Source organism: Amblyomma mixtum, chromosome 3, assembly GCF_055824585.1.
Source record: "Amblyomma mixtum isolate Tamu chromosome 3, ASM5582458v1, whole genome shotgun sequence".
Classification (NCBI taxonomy): Eukaryota; Metazoa; Arthropoda; class Arachnida; order Ixodida; family Ixodidae; genus Amblyomma; species Amblyomma mixtum.
The window spans coordinates 246,589,644-246,608,076 of NC_143014.1; the positions used below are offsets into that span (position 1 = coordinate 246,589,644).

The 18,433-nt window shown below is 45.6% G+C and overlaps 1 protein-coding gene across 6 annotated transcripts in view; it reads right to left on the reverse strand.

Moving 5' to 3' along the window:
- The window catches only part of LOC149354263 (monocarboxylate transporter 12-B-like), an 84,595-nt gene that overhangs the window by 42,831 nt on the left and 23,331 nt on the right, over positions 1-18,433 (reverse strand). The window contains exons 1-3 of one of the 6 annotated variants that reach the window (XM_089583240.1): positions 1,305-1,471; positions 803-917; positions 326-526 (exon numbers count right to left, since the gene is read on the reverse strand). The exons of 1 other annotated variant lie outside the window; for it this stretch is intronic. The gene's annotated coding sequence lies outside the window, so the exon portion shown is untranslated. Of the gene's footprint in view, positions 1-325; positions 527-802; positions 933-1,304; positions 1,472-9,273; positions 9,546-18,433 lie in introns of those variants that run through there. 4 more of the 6 variants (XM_089583237.1, XM_089583239.1, XM_089583241.1 and 1 more) reach the window with 4 other exon arrangements.

An 18,433-nucleotide genomic window follows, 5' to 3' on the forward strand; every position in this document is an offset into this window, starting at 1 on the left:
TGGGTTCGGTTGGACCCAGGTTGCTCTTCGCGAGCGGCCTCTCGCGATCAATTGAGCTGCCGCCTAACATGGTGGGCAGGCTGCTTACCTGCCGACCACTCGGTTGACAGGTAAGCATGCCAGCCGCAAAACCGGCTTCAGACAAACAGACAAACACACAACGGCTAAATACGGAGAATGGCCACCATAATTGCAAGCGCACTAAAAAAACCGGTTCCCCGGATTACACATACGCCCAAAAAGGGAAAAAAAAGTGCACTCGTTATTATTTTTGTGACGGAGTGCAATTCTGGAATGCATGCGCTGCTTGTTGTGTCACACTCACAGGTATTGTCGCGACGATGACCACGAAGCGCTGGGACCCAAAGTGGGCCGTTGCCTTTCTCGATTGCAGTGCGGTAATCCGAAGATGCAATCCGGCTTGCTGACGACTGCGGAAGCAGATCCTCCTCTGCGCGTGAAACAGGCTTGGAGGGCCGGTGAAGTCGTTGACACCCCTGGTCGGAGGTCGTAGCGCTCGCAGACGCTGCAGAGGTACGCTTTGCTCTTAGAGTGCAATGCAGCATGCTTGGGGCTCAGCATTGATGAAGCAGTTGTTTCGCAGTGAAAATAGTGTTCATCCTGCCGACAAAGCATGCTTACGGCTACACGAGCTCGCACAGGAAACAATTTGTCTTTGTTGGACGCGTTACTTTTGCTGAGCCCTGAAATTCAAAGGTGGAAAGCTCAATATGGCCGAGCGACAGAAAGAGGTCTCTCATTTTGCGAAGGGGTGAGGAAGGGGGAGCCCAAGTGAGCTCACCTCGATGCCACTACGGTTCTCTAGCAGCCCTGTGTTTGGACCGCACTTGACGTTTCTGACAAAGGCAGGCAGCCCCGTGCGTTCCTACCGCGTGTCGCGTCCGATGCCAGGTCATCTGCACCACACCAGAAGCAGGAACAACCACTTGGAATGACCAACACACTGCACAGTCGGTGCAAAAAAACGTTGTCCGCATGGCCTTGTAGCTACCGAACGGTGGCTGCGTGAGGTTTACACCCGAGAAACGGCGTCCTCCAACATGCGCGTAGCCTAATCCCGGACAGCAGAGAAACGAACTCGAGCCTATGGGCTGCATCTCTCATTTGGACGTACACTGAATCTAGCAGCGATCGAAGGGCTACACCTTCTTAAGGTTGAGCCCAGAGGTGCCAAAAGGTTATCCGAGAGAAAGCTAGTGGACCCGGGAAATACTTAAGGTTAGTACGAGAAACCGCCGCGGCTGGCTTCTTGGAGATGCCCCAAAAGGAAACTGTCACCTTACTTTGTCCGCCGCTCACCGACGTCCCGCGTCGCTGGAGCACAGAGGATCGACTTCTCTTAGCATCCTGTGCCCTACGGCCTGGGATTGGCGAAGGTGCACGGGCTACTTCAAGGCCGACGAGGTTGCGGATTAAAGCGCTGCAACATACTCGCCAGCGCCTCCTCGCTCTCCCATCTTCAGTTACGCTCGCAGTCGCCCAGCAGATGCCTCACCGCGGACATTTGCCGAGAGCTGTAGGAGTCGCTGCAAACCGAGGAGAGGGCACCTTCTCCCCCTCGAGGGAAACGAGAAGCGTAGGAATGCCCGATAAACCCACAACCAGTGGTGAAATCCACGCTCTTAACCGGTTTTTCATTCAAATACACGCCCGTAGTCCAAGGAGATTAGCATTTCATCGGCATGCTAATTGACCAGTTAATTCGCGACTCGAAGCACGTGAGTGAGAGCGCCAATACCTAGGATGAAAACTGTTCGAAATCCAGTGCTCGCTCCCTTTCCCGGCAGATAGCAGCAATTGCCGTCGTGGAATAAAAAACGATTCTCTATAGCAGACAAACTGCAACCACTGAAACCATCTTAACACCTAGGGTATTAAAGTGCAGCGCTGCCGAGAGCTTTCTGCCGGCCATAAGAGCAAAGCGCGGTGCAAGATTCGGGAAGCGCTGCTTGCAATGCAGTGTGAAATGTGCACGCCAAGGAAAGATTCGTTTCGCTCGACGCAGCGATTTCACCTGCGTATGAAGGAGCACTACGTGCAAGAAGCCCCAAGGTAATTGCGTTAAAGGTGCAAGAGATGTCACAATTCAATGTGAGGAGGAGGTTCCGTGAACAAACCAGCCAACTTGTGACGATCAAAGACGTTTTCGGCAACTTGGGCACTTCTGACGAAACTCCTTGCAACATCACGGACGAGCCGATAGTGTCAATTGGCACATCGCTTCAACCGCCGACTCCACAAACGCGACAGATTCGTGCAGAAAACTCCTCCCGCAGTGGTGGCTCAATTGAATAGGGCCCTCAGCTATTGAGTCGCAGGACCCGGGTTCAATCCCGGCCGCAGCACTGCCATTTCGACGGAATCGAAACTCTAAAGGCGCCCGTGTACGTACAGTCTTTGTCAAAAATAACCAGGCTGCATGTTTTGCTTCTAGCCCGTACAGTGCAGCCCTTACAGCTTCCCTGAAGCTGAAACGGTCGTTAAAGGGAAGGACTGTCTTTTTACCTTCCAACACCTTTTGATATTTAGGAAAATCACAAGGGCTCCACTATACAAGCTAGAAGCAAACCATGCGGCCTGGTTACTTTTGACAAAGACTGTACGTTAAAGATCCCCAGGTGGTATGAATTAGTCCGGAGCGCGACACTGCGGAGTCCCTCATAGCCCATGTGTCGCCTCGGGGCGTTAAACCCCACAATTTACAGAGAACTCACATGAGCGCGTTAAATTTGTGTTGTTCTGTTCACGCCAAACATTATCCCAGATGTAGTTTCACCACGAGCTGAAACGACTCAAATAAAAGTGACCATTATTTGCATTCTAAAATTTGAAGCCGTAATTTGTAGTGTTTATAGAGTTGACCTAATAGCACTGTGAAGTATCTGTGGCCTATCTTTAGTACACCACGGTCGTCATTATTGTGCCTGTTTACAGGTACTGCCTAAGATCGAACTAGCAGATGTCGCAGATAAAAAAATTACAGCTGATTTAGCTTACTTCGTCAAATGCGAACTATGCGCACTAGCACGTCGCGTTCCATTTCGCTTTCGGCTCAAGGCTTGGGCTTCAAGGCCAGGATCTAGGCAAAAATGGGCGAAATCAGTGATGGGGACCTTAGTGGTAGCGCGCTAAAAAATATAGGGACTGCTTAACGCGCCTGGAAAGAGAACTGCTATAGTGGCGCTTTCTAGATCCATTGCGCACGGATGGAAGTTGATGAAGACGACGACATGCAATTGCGGCACAGCGCGAGCCAGTCGCCGCCTGTGTCTTGGCCAAACCCCCCCCCCCCCCCCCCCCCCCCGCAGTGGGTACGCGCCATCATTTTGGGGGCAACAACAAGAGAGCGGCAGTTAGACACGAGGGGCGATCGCTTAACTGAGCAGCTTGGCAAAGTTTTGGGTGCCCGAATTAACCGCGCCAGGAGTTGTGGTCTGTGGTTTGGATTGTGGTGATCTACACCAGCTGAAAATGCTGGCGTGGCATGGACGTGTGTGTCACCCAAGTACTGTGGCGTACCATTAAGCGCGTATACAGGCACAGTGAAAACCAGGGGAAAGATCGCGTATCGGCTGTACAGCGATATGCTCAGGCATTTGTTCCCACATGATCTGTCAGCATTCGGCAAGGCTACCGCCTGTAACTTGTTTCTAACAGCAAAAAATTAGTATGTTTTGCAGGTTATTCACTGCGCCAGGATTTCTATTCATCGCTTCTACAAATTTTTTACACCTTTCGTTTTGGTTCTTGCATGTAACCCATAAGACGTGATTATCTTTGCCGACCTGTCAGCGCGGGTGGGCAAGGATTAGTTCATGTTTATGTGCGGCAGATTGTTATATTCTTTCACTATACTTCCAATCCGATACGTTGAGAGTTCTTGCAGACAAATTTAGTTAATGCTTTGTCCACATTGACTGTGTTCTCTAACTTCTCCGACCGTCCTTGTTTACGGAAGTTTAGGCATGAGGTATATTTTGCTGTGCGCCTTTGCTGGCAGTTTGTTTTTCAACAGTGTTGTTGGGCAGTGAAAACGCTTCTACAAATATTTAATTTCGATGCTTTTCCCTCCTCCTGTTTACAGCTCATGTACTTTGGATGGCCAGGACACGATGTCCGTACGCGGGTGCCAAAATGTTGATTTCACTGTGCACTCTTCTACAAGCTACATACGGGAAAATCCCCCATGAAGTCTTGGCTTCAAAAAAAGGGCATTTTTATGTCATTTGGGAGCTGCCGCCTCTGCATTGTTCCTGAAATAATCCAAAGTTGCTCCATAAATTGTAAGGACACAATTTATTTCTGGGATGTCTTGGAATGGAACTTGAAAAAGCGAAGTTATTCGACTTCTCATACCATACGATACCACACTGGAGTTCATTATGCTGATGAACTCCTAGATATGTTTTTTCTGACTGGACTACATTGCTTATGGAAAACTAGAATGACGGACCGCAACTGTGAATCAGTTGTTTCGGCGAAATCTCATTTCTGCCAAATGATTGTTCATCTGAGGGAAGTGTATGAACGGACCGAATTTAAACCGGAGTGGCACTCCCTCTTGGTGATATTCTCAGCCTTACATCCCGTGTAGTGCTCTGTCTTTTTGAGATGTCTTTCATGGCCTTTCTAAAGAGCTTTCTAAATAGTTCATGTTAACAGAGCATATTTTCAGTGTAATAAATACCATGATAAAAATATGCGGCGACAGCATAGTGCTCTCGGGCAGTGGGCAGCGAGGCTGATCTGTTCACCCCGCCGTGGGTATGAAAGCTAGGCGCAGCCATATTTATTTTATTTCTGAAGGTCTAGCTGGCTTCAGACACTCAAACAGACAACGAGTTTCGAGAATGGAAGCCTTAGTGATGGCGCACTAAAAAACTACCATTATTTAAAGCAATCAAAGCTGCTCTTTAATTTCACAGTCGTTCATGATAGCCAGCGTTGGTAAAAGCTGCCATCGGTCGCGCCCGCGCCTTAGGTGGACCTGATAGCCGGAGAAATTGCAAGCTGCTAGCACAAACCGGTATATATTCGGCGCACTGACGCCAATGTGAGCGTTTTTTATCAATGCACTAGACGAAAATGTCAGGATCTGGAGTCCGAGTATGCCCCGCACTGTAGGGATGTTTCGCTGTATAGTAAGTGTGCTCTAAGACGAACAGCTTGAGGCCTGCCAGCATTATTGGGCGGTTCCACTATGCAGTTCTCTACACCCTTGAGCTGGCGAAGCATTCTGGCTAGAATGATGTAAAACTAATATATAAATTTCATGACTCACATCTCGGTCGTACAGCTTAACCACACGTCAGTTACGGTACGCGCTGCAGGTTCATATATTACGATGCAAATGATTCGGAACATAATGGCGTGAATACGCTGCATAAGCCACGGCCCGCTTGCAGCGATGGTCTAGTTGGTAAAGAGGCTTGAGTTCTACCGCCCCTGTGAGCTTGAAGTGTAATAGGAGTGCCCCCGCGATAAATACTATCTTGCATGTTACCAAATAGTCCGTGCCACGCTTCTCTCATAACGCTTACACTTGAATTGGCTATCTTGGACTCCCGATACAGCTTTAGTGGGCATGTGCAGTGGCTTGGTCTTTTATGTTTAACTAGCCCACTTGCTCAGCTAGTGGCCATCTTGGCTACTTGCTTGCGCCTGATACACAGCCTGGGGGCATGACATTATGCTTCTGAGTCTCCTGCTCTGAACGCGAACGCGTCTCTGTAAGAGGATGAGATAAAGACAGCGAAGGCAAAAATGAACGCATTAATCGTAGCGCTAGAAAGTTACAAAGTTTTCAAACTGTTAAGGGTTATATTGGCGTTGACAAAAACGCACATGGATGTTTTGTTCTAGGGGTGCAAGCCGCCAAAATTCCATCCTGTGGTTGCCCTTGTGATCACTGATCACAAACGATGGTTTGGCTGAAACAAGACCAATTTTTCGAAGGTATTGCACTGCAGGACGCATACTAAATCAAGGTATCAGTTAGATAACACCAGCTGCACTCTTTCCGAACGCTTCATACATTTCATTTCACGCTCTAGTATTGTCCTTCCGTCTACCCACCATGCAGTCTGAAGACTCGGCAAAAAGCGAATACACGTTCTACGTCAAAGCACCTATGTACCACGTCAACGTTCTACGTCACAGTATGGTGAGAATTTCTCTCCATCCAGTCTGACGCAGCTTCTGCGATAAGCAGCAATACATGGATGACGCAAGGTTCACTGCCGCTTACTAAACCCACGGACGCATTTCCTTGAGTGGCTGCGGTTCTTTGGAGGTCGCATCAGATATCGTTGTGGCACGCGCACCGGGGCTGATTAGTAATTCGATGCATTTTTTACCTCTGTAAATGTTCTTTTTTTTTCCTGGTTTTCCGGGCTACTTTAAAGCGCGATGACAAAACCCGCTTCACATGGCGGAAGCGATTGGGTTGCCTATTTAGCCATTCGAAGGCGCAAGGCGTCTTCCACGAAGCGAATTGAAAAAGAACATCACTACGCATATTAATTTCCCGTAATGGTGTCGAAACGCGCCAAGGACGGTTGCAAATAAGCGATCGTGACCAAAAGCGCTTTCTGTGCTGTCTTTGTGTGTGTGGTGTGTGCGTGTATGTGTGTGTTTCCTTACGTTTGGCCTTAGAAAAACCGCATTCATTCAGTTGCTCGCTACTAATCCTAACCCGCGTTATTTAAAATTAAGAAAGAAGGAGAGAGAGAGAGAGTGCATGGGCGCTGCTTCCAGCTAGTCGCATTCAATCTTTTGATGGGTTAAGGACCCTGCAGTTCAACATGCTTCCCGGACACACCTAATCTTTAATTTTCTTTTAGGCAGTGCGGTTCATGAAACACGGAATTCCGAGGTGATGTTGATGAAGCTGTTTGTAGGTCTTAAAGACTGGCCGATGCGTCCTGGTTAAGGTACTTTAACAGATAATTTGGGGGGCATCTCGATTGGTCCCACACTGAAACTGCTAGGCAGTGTAGTCAACGAGAATATAAGAACACAAAGCAGTTTTACGCAAAAGAACTGCTTGATGGCCCGGGGCGTTACAGCTGGCCTTTCATAGTAGCTAGGGAGACGATAACAATAGTGGCATTCAAACAAAGAAAGGGCTCCACCGACCTCGAACGACAGTTACGCGAAAGATGTTTAAAAAATTCTAGGCCTGGTAATATCCAAGTACATGCACTCCCTCCTGTTAAATAACTTTCGTTCTCCGAAGGAACATGGCTACAAACTACATTATCATAATTAGCTTGCAAACGTGAGCTACAGGGGAAAGTCCTGTCTGATCGGTCTACAATTTGCCCTAGACTGCGCTTGCTAGAACCCCTCCTGTTCATAAACAACCGCAAATTTCCCGCAGTATCGCTATCCACCTTACTCTCTGCTGCTGCCTGCAACGTCTGCCCTCTTTTGAAATCCACTCCGTACCTCAGAAGCCTCCATTGATTATCTTCTGTTCGCATTACATGCCCTGCCCATGTCTTCGCTGTCAGTTGAACTAGGATATGAGCAACTCGATCTTATTTGTGCATTTTAACATTACTTCCATCGTCTTCCTTCTCGTGCCGTGCTCCGCAGTCTAAAATTTAATTTAAAACCCCTTCGTCAACCTCCAAGTTCCTGTCTCCGAGTTGAGAACTCGGAGAATACGCCTATTATATACTTTCCTCTTGAGGTACATTGCTGAGCTCTTGTTGATGACCTGAGAGAACCTGGAAATTTCAATTGCATGTTCCGGATGTGCTGCCACTACTGTCCTAGAGAGATGCATTGCATTGCCACTAATATTATCTTAACGCCAAAGCGTTGCGCCTCTCGTTCTGCAGAAAATGCGGCGTCGTCGCATTGTCGGCGCTGTGAACGAAAAATCGCAGGAGGAACAACCTAGGTGGACCACCCAGATCATGTGACCTTGTTGTGCCAGCACACAATCCCCCCAAGATTCTGAACAAACTGACCACCGTGCATGTGGCTGTTAAATTAATCATTGGTCGCGAGAGGTCGCTCGTGAAGAGCAACCTGCATGGGTCTCAAGAGCCCCATCGACGGCAGCCCTTGCCATCGCAGGGCAGTGGCGCATCGCTCAAGCGCTGCATCACTGCGCCAGGAGTGGTATGAGGACTCCCCCGGATCTATGAATGTAAAGCCGAAAATAACCAATTCAGAGTATTTTATTTATTTACGCATGCCTTACAGGCCTCCAGAGAGGCATTGTGTAAGGGGGGTCAAATAAAGAAGTTTGTGTAAAATAGGTTAGAAATAATAACCAGCAAAAGTGCAGTAAAACAGACAAAAACAAGTGTGTTAAAATGATAACATATCACAGTTCACAAAAATTGGAAACGGTACAAGGCAGCTATGCGTCATGAAACAAAAATTGGTGAAATGCACAAAGGGTTACACAAAAGCAAAAGAAAACATTTCAGGCATACCTGAGGATAGCTGCGCATGAACAGAACCAATGAGGCAATGGTCTCAAGCAGCTGATAACAAAGCTATATGAATCATGAGTATATAAATGACGTGCTAAGCGTTATCAACGAAGTGTTTGAGTAGATGTTCGTCAAAGGTGTCATGATTACACCGAAGGGCGATGCAATCTGGAAGATCGTTCCAGAGGCGGATGGCACGCAGGAGTGTCGAGAAGTTAAAAGCATGAGTGCTGCCATAAATGCGGCATAGCTGTAGTTATTATGTACTCTATGTGAGAAGTAGGAAGGAAGTTGTAGATGTGCTGGCGGTGAATCAGTGGCATGGACGTATTTATGAAAGATAGATAAAAGGGCCATGTCGCGACCAATTTTCCACGGACGGAGTGAAAGTTCGATCGTTAGTTGGGTTAACTCATTAACTCATTAGCGCCATCGCGTCATTCTTTCTAAGGCGGAGCTTAAGTCCCCTCCTATTTTTTTCCTTTCCAGACTGTCACCATTACTATAATTTTCTTCATATGAATTCTTAGACACACCGTTCCGCTTTGCGTGTTTAGGTCTTTAAGCATGCGCTGCGATTCCTCCCGTGAGTTTCTTAGCAAGCCAGTGTCATCAGCATATCACTGAAGACATTGCCCTAATGACACGGCCGGAGAAGAATATACGATAATATGAAATGCAAACATATCTAGAGTTATATGCTGCTTCCGTAGGCGACGGTGGGTTTTGTCTGCTGGGAAGAGCCCAGGCTTGACCAACTATAGGAATGCTTCATCTGCGGTATGGTGGAATCGCTTACCCGAACCAAAGTCTTCAGTGGTGCCATGAGGCGGGCGAGTCTCGGCGGAGTGCGGGTACGACTGGAGCACGCACGAGCAAGGTGGCGACAGCTCTTGCGGTATCACTTCAGCCGACCGCACGGGTCGGTGCTGCGCAGGCATCCACGTTGCCCGTGCGCGTTGTCATCTCTTTCCGCTTAACGTGCTGTATAAAATGCGGCTTTCCGCACTGTCCCTCGGAGATTGGTCGATACGTATTCTCGCGTGGGCAGCCGACGCGCGTCTTGTTTGCGTTTTATCGCTTCTCGACCTCCACACCGGCCGCGTCGTGACGGAGTACTCTCGAAGCTCGTGGCCGCCACACGTCAATTAGTCTCTCTCTGTGCCCCCGAGCTGGGTGTTGTTTTTATGAAGGTTATCTGCTCCAGGATCAAGTTTGGAGGAAGTCCAAGGACGGCACCCTGACTGCGAGTGAAAGCTAACAATGCAAAAGAGCTGTCTTTTGCGGACAAGGTGAATAGAGTCGCAAATGATTGCCGCAATGCGATCCGACGACCAGCGTATATCCTTGCGCTCGTTTTTTTTTCTTCATCAAACACGGCCGAATGATTCAGAGTTCGCATACACGCACGCACGCACTTGGAAGTTACTTCCGAGTGTGCGAGCTGAGAGCTGCAGCTTCCTTGACGACAATGCTAAAATAAACGAGCAGGAAAGCAGAGAGAGCAAGAAATGCAGACCCCCCTCCCCGTTCTCGTTCTTTGGTTCCTTTCATTTGCTCTCCTGCAGCCTCAGTGTCCACGTTGGTTCCTTGAGCGGGTTTTCGCTAAATCCTTGTAATAAATCATGCAGTAATGATCGATAGCAAATAGATAAAACAGTGTTCGCAAACCATAAAGAGACCTACCTGTGCGATTTCTTGAAATTAACTCCAATCGAATGGTTTTCAATTGCTCCTGACAATGATGGCGATTCAGACATCGAGGCCGCATGCGGAATTCCCGCAAAACGTGCAAGCCAGTCGCTCACGCCCCAACCAACCTCAGGTGCGCACAACGGTGATAAAATTGTCCTGCCATAAGTTCATTGATAAGTTCTAATTAAACATGGCAATTTGGTCATGTTGGTCTAGTCAAACGGCCTCAAGTGGTCCCTCGAGGCAATATTTCTGCGAGTGAGGTGGATGAGCAGTTCGTCGGGGTACGAAAGAAGCGGTCAGTGAAAGCAAGGAAACCATAGAAGAATGTAACCGTTTTTTTAGTATTGATTAGACGAGCAAATTAAATGTGCAAGCGTTTCTGCATGGCGGGAAAGCACTTGACACAAAGCAGATGACCATATTTTGTGGTTAATGAACCATACATAGTGAAAGCGCTCTGGCTAAGTGCGCTTAATTTACGGAAGGCACCTGCAGGCAAAGGTTACTGCAGTGCGGGCTGCACCTATAACTAACAAAGCCACGATTCGTGGGTTAACCGCTTAATGGAACAGCGCTAGCAGAGCAAAGGCTCACTGACAGGAGAACTTTGGGTGCAGAGACTGATAAGACGATTTCCACATGCGAGTGGTTGTCGTGACGTGCATAAAGGCTTGGTAGCCTGCTCATTTTAGAGCGTTAAGTTCTACTCGCGTTTCGCGCGTCAGCGTTATAACGCAAATCGTAACCCAGTGGTTGCCATGGTAACCGAAATATCCTGGTTACATAATGGAATAAAATAGCAACAGACGGCAGCACGATGCCCGAGCACCACAACTCGAAGCTTATTTACGTCAACTTTGTACTATATATATATATATATATATATATATATATATATATATATATATATATATATATATATATATATACATATATAGCGAAGTATACGAAGCGTATACTTCGCTATATACTCTTGTAAGCAGTCAAGTAATCCATGCTTTCGCAACCTATATATATATATATATATATAGCGAAGTATACGAAGCGTATACTTCGCTATATACTCTTGTAAGCAGTCAAGTACTCCATGCTTTCGCAACCTATATATATATATATATATATATATATAAGAAGGGGGTGAAGATCGGATGGATCCGGTAGAACATAAACGTAATTCGGTTGACACACGGTAGAAAAACAACAACTTTATTCTAACGTTTCGACCAGGGTCTGGCCTTCGTCAGAGTGATGGGGTACAGGCAAAAGACACAGTTTATAAGGGAATGTACGCGGGGAGGGAACATTCTGATTGGCGCATCGCAGCGGCAAACACCTCAGTATGAATCGCCAGTGAATGATAAATGTAGTAAAGAAAGCACAGTCAAAAATTACTAAATCATTGAGACCGCAAGAAACAGTATTAAATTTTTATACACAAATTTAATACTGTTTCTTGCGGTCTCAATGAAAATGTTGGGAAGCTGACTTGTCTATCATCATAACCGCAGCACTTCATAGTATCATGCCGTGTTTCATCTACACTGATCATTTTCGTCCTCTTTTTACTGTTAGCGCCGCTTTTTTCTTTTTTAGTAAATGGCTTATCTCTGAAATAGCACCGCATCTTAGTACCATACCCTTTCACAAGAGGCGTTGTTTAATCAAAAGTGGTATTCACCCGTGTCCTCGTGTCTGATGATTTTATTATATTTTTTATTATTTTGTTGTGTCTGTTCGCCTTTTCTTGTGCATTTCAGCTACGACCAAAACATTTTTGTATTATTTACATTTTTTTCACAATGTGATTGCAGTTATACTCCACGATGATTTAGTAATTTTTGACTGTGCTTTCTTTACTACATTTATCATTCACTGGCGATTCATACTGAGGTGTTTGCCGCTGCGATGCGCCAATCAGAATGTTCCCTGCCCGCGTACATTCCCTTATAAACTGTGTCTTTTGCCTGTACCCCATCACTCTGACGAAGGCCAGACCCTGGTCGAAACGTTAGAATAAAGTTGTTGTTTTTCTACCGTGTGTCAACCGAATTACGTTTATATATATATATATATATATATATATATATATATATATATATATATATATATATATATATATATATATATATATAAGCAAACAAGGAAAGGGGGGCTCGTTATAAATATGAGAAAAGCCAACAGCCACAGAAACCAAGGGGCGCAGAGGATTTTTCTTTTTTTTTAATTAATTTATTTATTTTTGTGGTGTTGATCACTTTATAACATTACTGAATATGTTATCGCTTAAAGCTAATTGATTAGAAAAGCAGAAGAAAAAACAACCACATGCCGCCGGTGCGATCCGAACCCACGACCTCCGAATTACGCGTCCGGTGCTCTACCGCTGAGCTACGGCGACGGCTGTCAAATCTTCTGCTTTCGGGGGTATTTATGTTTACGAATAACCTAACCTTGGGAGTGTTCACCAGCACCACCCACGTTCTTAAGCGGCGGACGTAGCACGTCCTGATTTACCGCTGATGTGAAGTAGAACGTCATCGAACGGCGAGGGTGGAAGCTGTGTGAGAGCCCTCTTAAGCTTCCTATGGCGTCAAGGCTGCCAGAACCGAGGCCCTCGCTACGCAATTAAGCAAACAAGGGAAGGGGAATGAGGGGCTAGTTATAAATATGAGAGAAGCCAACAGCCACAGTTGCCTTGAAGATTTTGTTATCCCTTATTGGTTTGGTTTATGGGGTTTAACGTCCCAAAGCGACTAAGGCTATGAGAGACGCCGTAGTGGAGGGCTCCGGAAATTTCGACCACCTGGGGTTCTTTAACGTGCACTGACATCGCACAGTACACGGGCCTCGAATTTCTCCTCCAAAGAAATTCAGCCGCCGCGGCCGGGATCGAACCCGCGTCTTTCGGGCCAGCAGCCGAGCACCATAGCCACTGAGCCACCGCGGCGTGTTGTCCCTTATATATATATATATATATATATATATATATATATATATATATATATATATATATATATATATATATATATATATATATGGCCGCCGCGGCGGCTAGAATTTCTTTGGAGGAGAAATTCTTGAGGCCCGTGTACTGTGCGATGTCAGTGCACGTTAAAGAACCCCAGGTGGTCGTAATTTCCGGAGCCCTCCACTACGGCGTCTCTCATAGCCTTAGTCGCTTTGGGACGTTAAACCCCATAAACCAAACCAAACCATATATATATATATACGAGGGGGGACCCAAAAGAAACCGAACTGAGAGCGCGCTACCATTCGTAGACGTAGTAGAGAGTTCTATTGCTAGATGGGGTTAGCAGAGACCTTCACGAAACAGCTGTTCAGACGACATAAATTTGTAGGCAAACATTTGAGCGTAGTGTTGTGTTTCGCTTGCAGTTACTTTGTTCCACCTGCGAAATCTTTATGGCAAATTTAAAAGAACAGAGAGTGTGTTTGATGTTTTGTTTCCAGCTTGAAAAATCGGCAACGGAAGCTTATCATACGTTGCAACAGGCTTTTAAAGAGGGTGCTATGAGCCGCACACAAGTTTCCGAGTGGTTTGGGCGCTTGAAACGTTGTGAGATGAGTGTCCAAGATCATGCTCGTTCTGGGCATCCTTCAACGTCTCGAAGAGATGAAAACGTTGAAAAAATCCGCCAAAAAGGAACAAAGATGGTCGTTTCACGATCGACCAAATTTCAGAAGAGACAGGGGTGAGTTGGAGCTCCTGTCAGCGAATTTTTACTGAGCAGTTGCAAATGAGACGTGTTTTCGCTAAATTTCTTCCTCGCATTCTCACACAGGATCAAAGAACATTCGATTAAATTTGAGTAGGGATTAAAAAAAAGAGATTGAAAGTGATCCAAACTTCTTCACCAAAGTCATTACAGGTGATGAGAGTTGGTGTCAGGGGTATGATCCAGAAACTAAGCAAGCGTTAAGCCAGTGGAAGTCTCCCAACTCCCCGAGACCAAAAAAAAGCAAGGCAGTTGAAGTCGAATGTGAAGACAATGATCATTGTCTTTTGTGATGTTCGTGGAATTTTGCACCAGGAATTTGTTCCCCCTGGCCAGACTGTTAACAAGCACTTTTATTTGGAAGTTTTAAAACGTCTGCGAGAGGATGTACGGAGGAAACGCAAGGAACGTTGGCGATCAGGTGACTGGTTCCTTCATCACGACAACGCCCCCGCACACACGGCCTTACGAGTGACCCACTATTTGGCCAATTGGGGATGGGCTGTCGTTCCCCACCTTCCATATTCACCAGACCTAGCCCCGTGCGACTTTTTCTCTTTCCGAGAACGAACAAAAGTCTAAAAGAGAAGCGTTTTGGTGATGTGGTGGCCGTACAAACAGCTTCGCAGAGGGCACCGGACGATATCAAAGTTGAAGAATTCCAGAGATGCTTCAAACAGTGGGAAAAAAGACTTGATAAGTGCATCGCATGTCATGGAGAGTACTTTGAAGGTGACTGAAGAATTTTGTGCAAGAGTTAATAAATAAAGTTTTTATACGAAAAATCCGGTTTCTTTTGGGTCCCCCCTCGTATATATATATATATATATATATATATATATATATATATATATATATATATATATATATATATATATATATATATATATATATATATATATAGGCGTCAGTCTCGCCACGTAGTCCCGGCATTAGTGTAAAATTTGTGGGCCAACCATTTGCCGCAGAATGTTCCGGATGGTGTCATGCGATTCAACGTTTTTTTTCAGCATAAACTTCCTAGTTAAGATAGATGTGTTAACGCTCGATATTCAATCGCTGCCTCAGCGTTGACTCATTTTTGAAAGTATCGACAGACCGCATGGAAGAATTGCTCGGCTCGCATGATATCGCAAATATCTGTGGGCACAGTAGACCAGATAATGCCATGTGGCTAAACAGTTCGCTTTTCTACTTCTCCTAGAGGAGGCAACGTTCTACTTTTGAACACTCATTACTAACAGGCCCACCATTTAGCCGTGCTACAGTACTATAGTCAGATACAAAAAACTCAAGCGGTAACCACACCTCATAGGCGGCTCCCCTTCAGCAATAGCCGTCGATCGGTTGTCATGACGTCGTGTTTAATTCCCTTGCGTAATATCGCAGCCGGATTAGCCACGTCGTCATGACAGCCGATCGACGGCTATTGATGAAAGGGAGCCGCCTCTGAGGTGTGGTTACCGCTTCGTTCGATTGATTTCTATCTGACTATGGGTCAAAAGCCTCGCTGGCACTTGCCTCTTCAGTTCCACGACATAACAGAAGCTTTACCACGAACACCCTTAGCTTCATTGCAGCACTACGGCGGCGGCATTTTGAGTAACTTGACCTCATCGGAGGAAAACACAAATAATTGTTAACGCGAAAGCATTATATGGCTATGTACGCGTGATCAAAAACTGTCCTCAAGTTTTATCCGCACGTTCATGTCGTTCTATAAAGATAGATATGTGAAAAAAAAGTTTGATTGCGTTAGGTAGTAGGTGAAAACAATCTCGCTAAATTCCAAATTTGGTTGATATGGAGTAATTGTAAATTAAACGCCAAAACACACTTAGACGTCGCAGTAGCTATGGACGTCGATATAGCACTTGGACGTCAAAATAGGCATGGGCGCCGACATAGCAGTTGGACGTCAGAATAGGCATGGACGTCGATATAGCACTTGGACGTCAAAATATGCATGGACGTCGACACAACACCGTAATGAAAAATAATGAGTTCAGTCAGGCAACGTGCCTTTAATAGGGCAAATAGTATCAGAGGCAAAGGGGCGACGAATGTGGACGAGATGTCAGTGCTTTCGCATTTCCTGCAATGCGGGTCGCCGCAGTGATCTCAAACTTAGTAATAGCACTGTTGTCGTTGGCACGGAGTCGTTAAGGCCTTCAGCATAAACATGGTTCTGCTAATGGCTTGCATAAATCCTTCATGCCATCCGCCATAGAACAATGGAATGAGCTGTCAGAACCGACAGCAACGGAGATGGAAGAGTTTACACACGAATCATCTTTGTCATCAGCCGCAATAAATGCATATTGCCTGGTGCTTCTTCTGTACGACATCTGCACTTCAGTTCTTATCCACATTTTTTTCGAGTTTCTTGTCGCACCCTTATCTGTAGTATAGTCCACTCTTTTCGCTGTTCCATGTATTGCTGGATGGCCACAGTGTAGTCATATATGTTCGGTTTGCCCTTATGTAAAGCCCTGCCAAAAAATTTCTTTGCCTTCTTGTTCACTATTATGTGTCGAAAGACCACATCATACTTTTTTTTTCTCCCCCTTATACAGGGCGGTTCACCTAAGACTTTACACAATTTCAAAAAAACAGGCTTTTCGAGTTAGAAGAGCGCTTTCTTCGGCATAGCATTGTCAGTGGTAAAGTACATCATAATTGGGCTAATACGGGCTAACTGCCAGGCTGGTTAACTAATATTTTATAGTGAACTTTTTAACTATTACCGTTCGTCTCCTTAAAAATATAGAGGCATGTAGCCGCCATAATTAATATCCATATCAGTTTCTAGAATTTCGAAAACGCGGTTACTTTCAGCGCTGTGGCCCGGAAAATTTTGTCTGTTCGTCAAGTTACGAGCATTGGAGAGGTTACTTTGCCGGCAAGCTTCTCGAAGGCACGTGTATTTTCGCGCGATCTAGCCAAAATTTTCTGGACCACAACGCCGAGGGTAATAGCGTTTTCAAAATTCTAGAAACTGATATGAATATTAATTACGGTGATCGAGCCCTATCAACAATCAAAGTGCCTAACAGTAATGCTTAAAAAGTTAACTATTCAATATTAGTTAACCAGCCTGCTAGTTAGCACGTCTTAGCTGTCTTCCGATGTACTACAGCGCTGACAATGCTACACCAAAAATAGCGCTCTACTAACTCATAAAGCCTATTTTTAAAAATTGTGTAAAGTCTTAGGTTAAAAACCCTGTATATTATACCGCGGAATCCTAAGGGCTAATAAATAATGGTGATGATGTTCAGCTTTTTGCTCTAAGTTAGAGCAATGGCATTGTCTGCTGGCATTCACTTCACCGAACAGCGTTTACTGATGATTATAAAATCCTCGCAGTCAGTGTCGACAACATTCTTTCCGAATACAAAGTCTCGGTGTTCCAGCCTTTCTGGAGGCCGCCTTGACGTCACTGTGCAAAAACGAAACCAAACTCATTGTGCGTGAAGTACACCATCATTCTCCTTCGGTTGTTGAGCACACTGGCATTGAAGTCGACATTGTGTGAAAGCATAGGTTGGACTTTTCGGTTTTTATTTTTTTTTAAATTCGGTGAAATTTTTACGGCTTTCATTTCATGCCGCAGTTTCCGTTTTTTTTTCGGTGAATGTTATTTCATACGAATTTGTTACTGTTTTTTTTCGGCGATATAATGTGGTACTGCTGCGCAGTCAACAGTCGCTCAGAGTTTATTTTGGCTCTTTTTGTCAGCCTGAGTATTCGATTTAGCAGTAATTGGCACAAGTCATCGTTAATTACTGGTAAAACACTTACAGCAGTGCCGAAATGCAGATAGATATGACCTCACCAATAAAAAAAAGTAACGGAAGTTAACTCACGGAGCTGTTGAACAAAAAACCTTCTCTTCGGCTGTGCTGACATATATCGCGCATGCCGTAAGGGTCGGTTCGCATCTGGCCTCCTGAAGCCCGATCACGTCTGGAGAAATTAATTATTTTCGAATAAAGTATTGGAGAATATTGCGTTTGCCTTTATAGGCACGAAATTTACTACACTGCCACACCTCTAAGGTTTCTAGGTTCCTCGAAGGAAGGTGACAGCTTTGAGCTGCAGCAGGGTGCTAAACATTAAATGCTCTTAGCTCCAATTTTCGGTAAATTCAGGCGAACATCTTCCAGAAACCATAGCGAACTTAAGACCGAACATAAAGCCGAACATGAAGCAGAAATTTTAATTGAACTTGACCTGAAACTTCAGAAATTCTTCGTCACAATGGTAGCCTATGGAGAAGAAAATTTCGAATACTTTGGCTCGAAAAGAGTTCGAATCAGTGCCGGCGCAAGAAGGGCGTTTCTTTTTCCGATGCCTTAGGACACTCGGCCACCGCCGCACTCTGGGGGTGTTGGGCACAGAAAAGCAATCTGACTGTTTTACGAGCAAGAAAAAGCACGCATGTGCAAGCCATACACGACAGGCCTCAGGTCTTGGAGGAAGGAAAATTAGAGGAGAGGCCGTCACGTGACATTTTGTGAA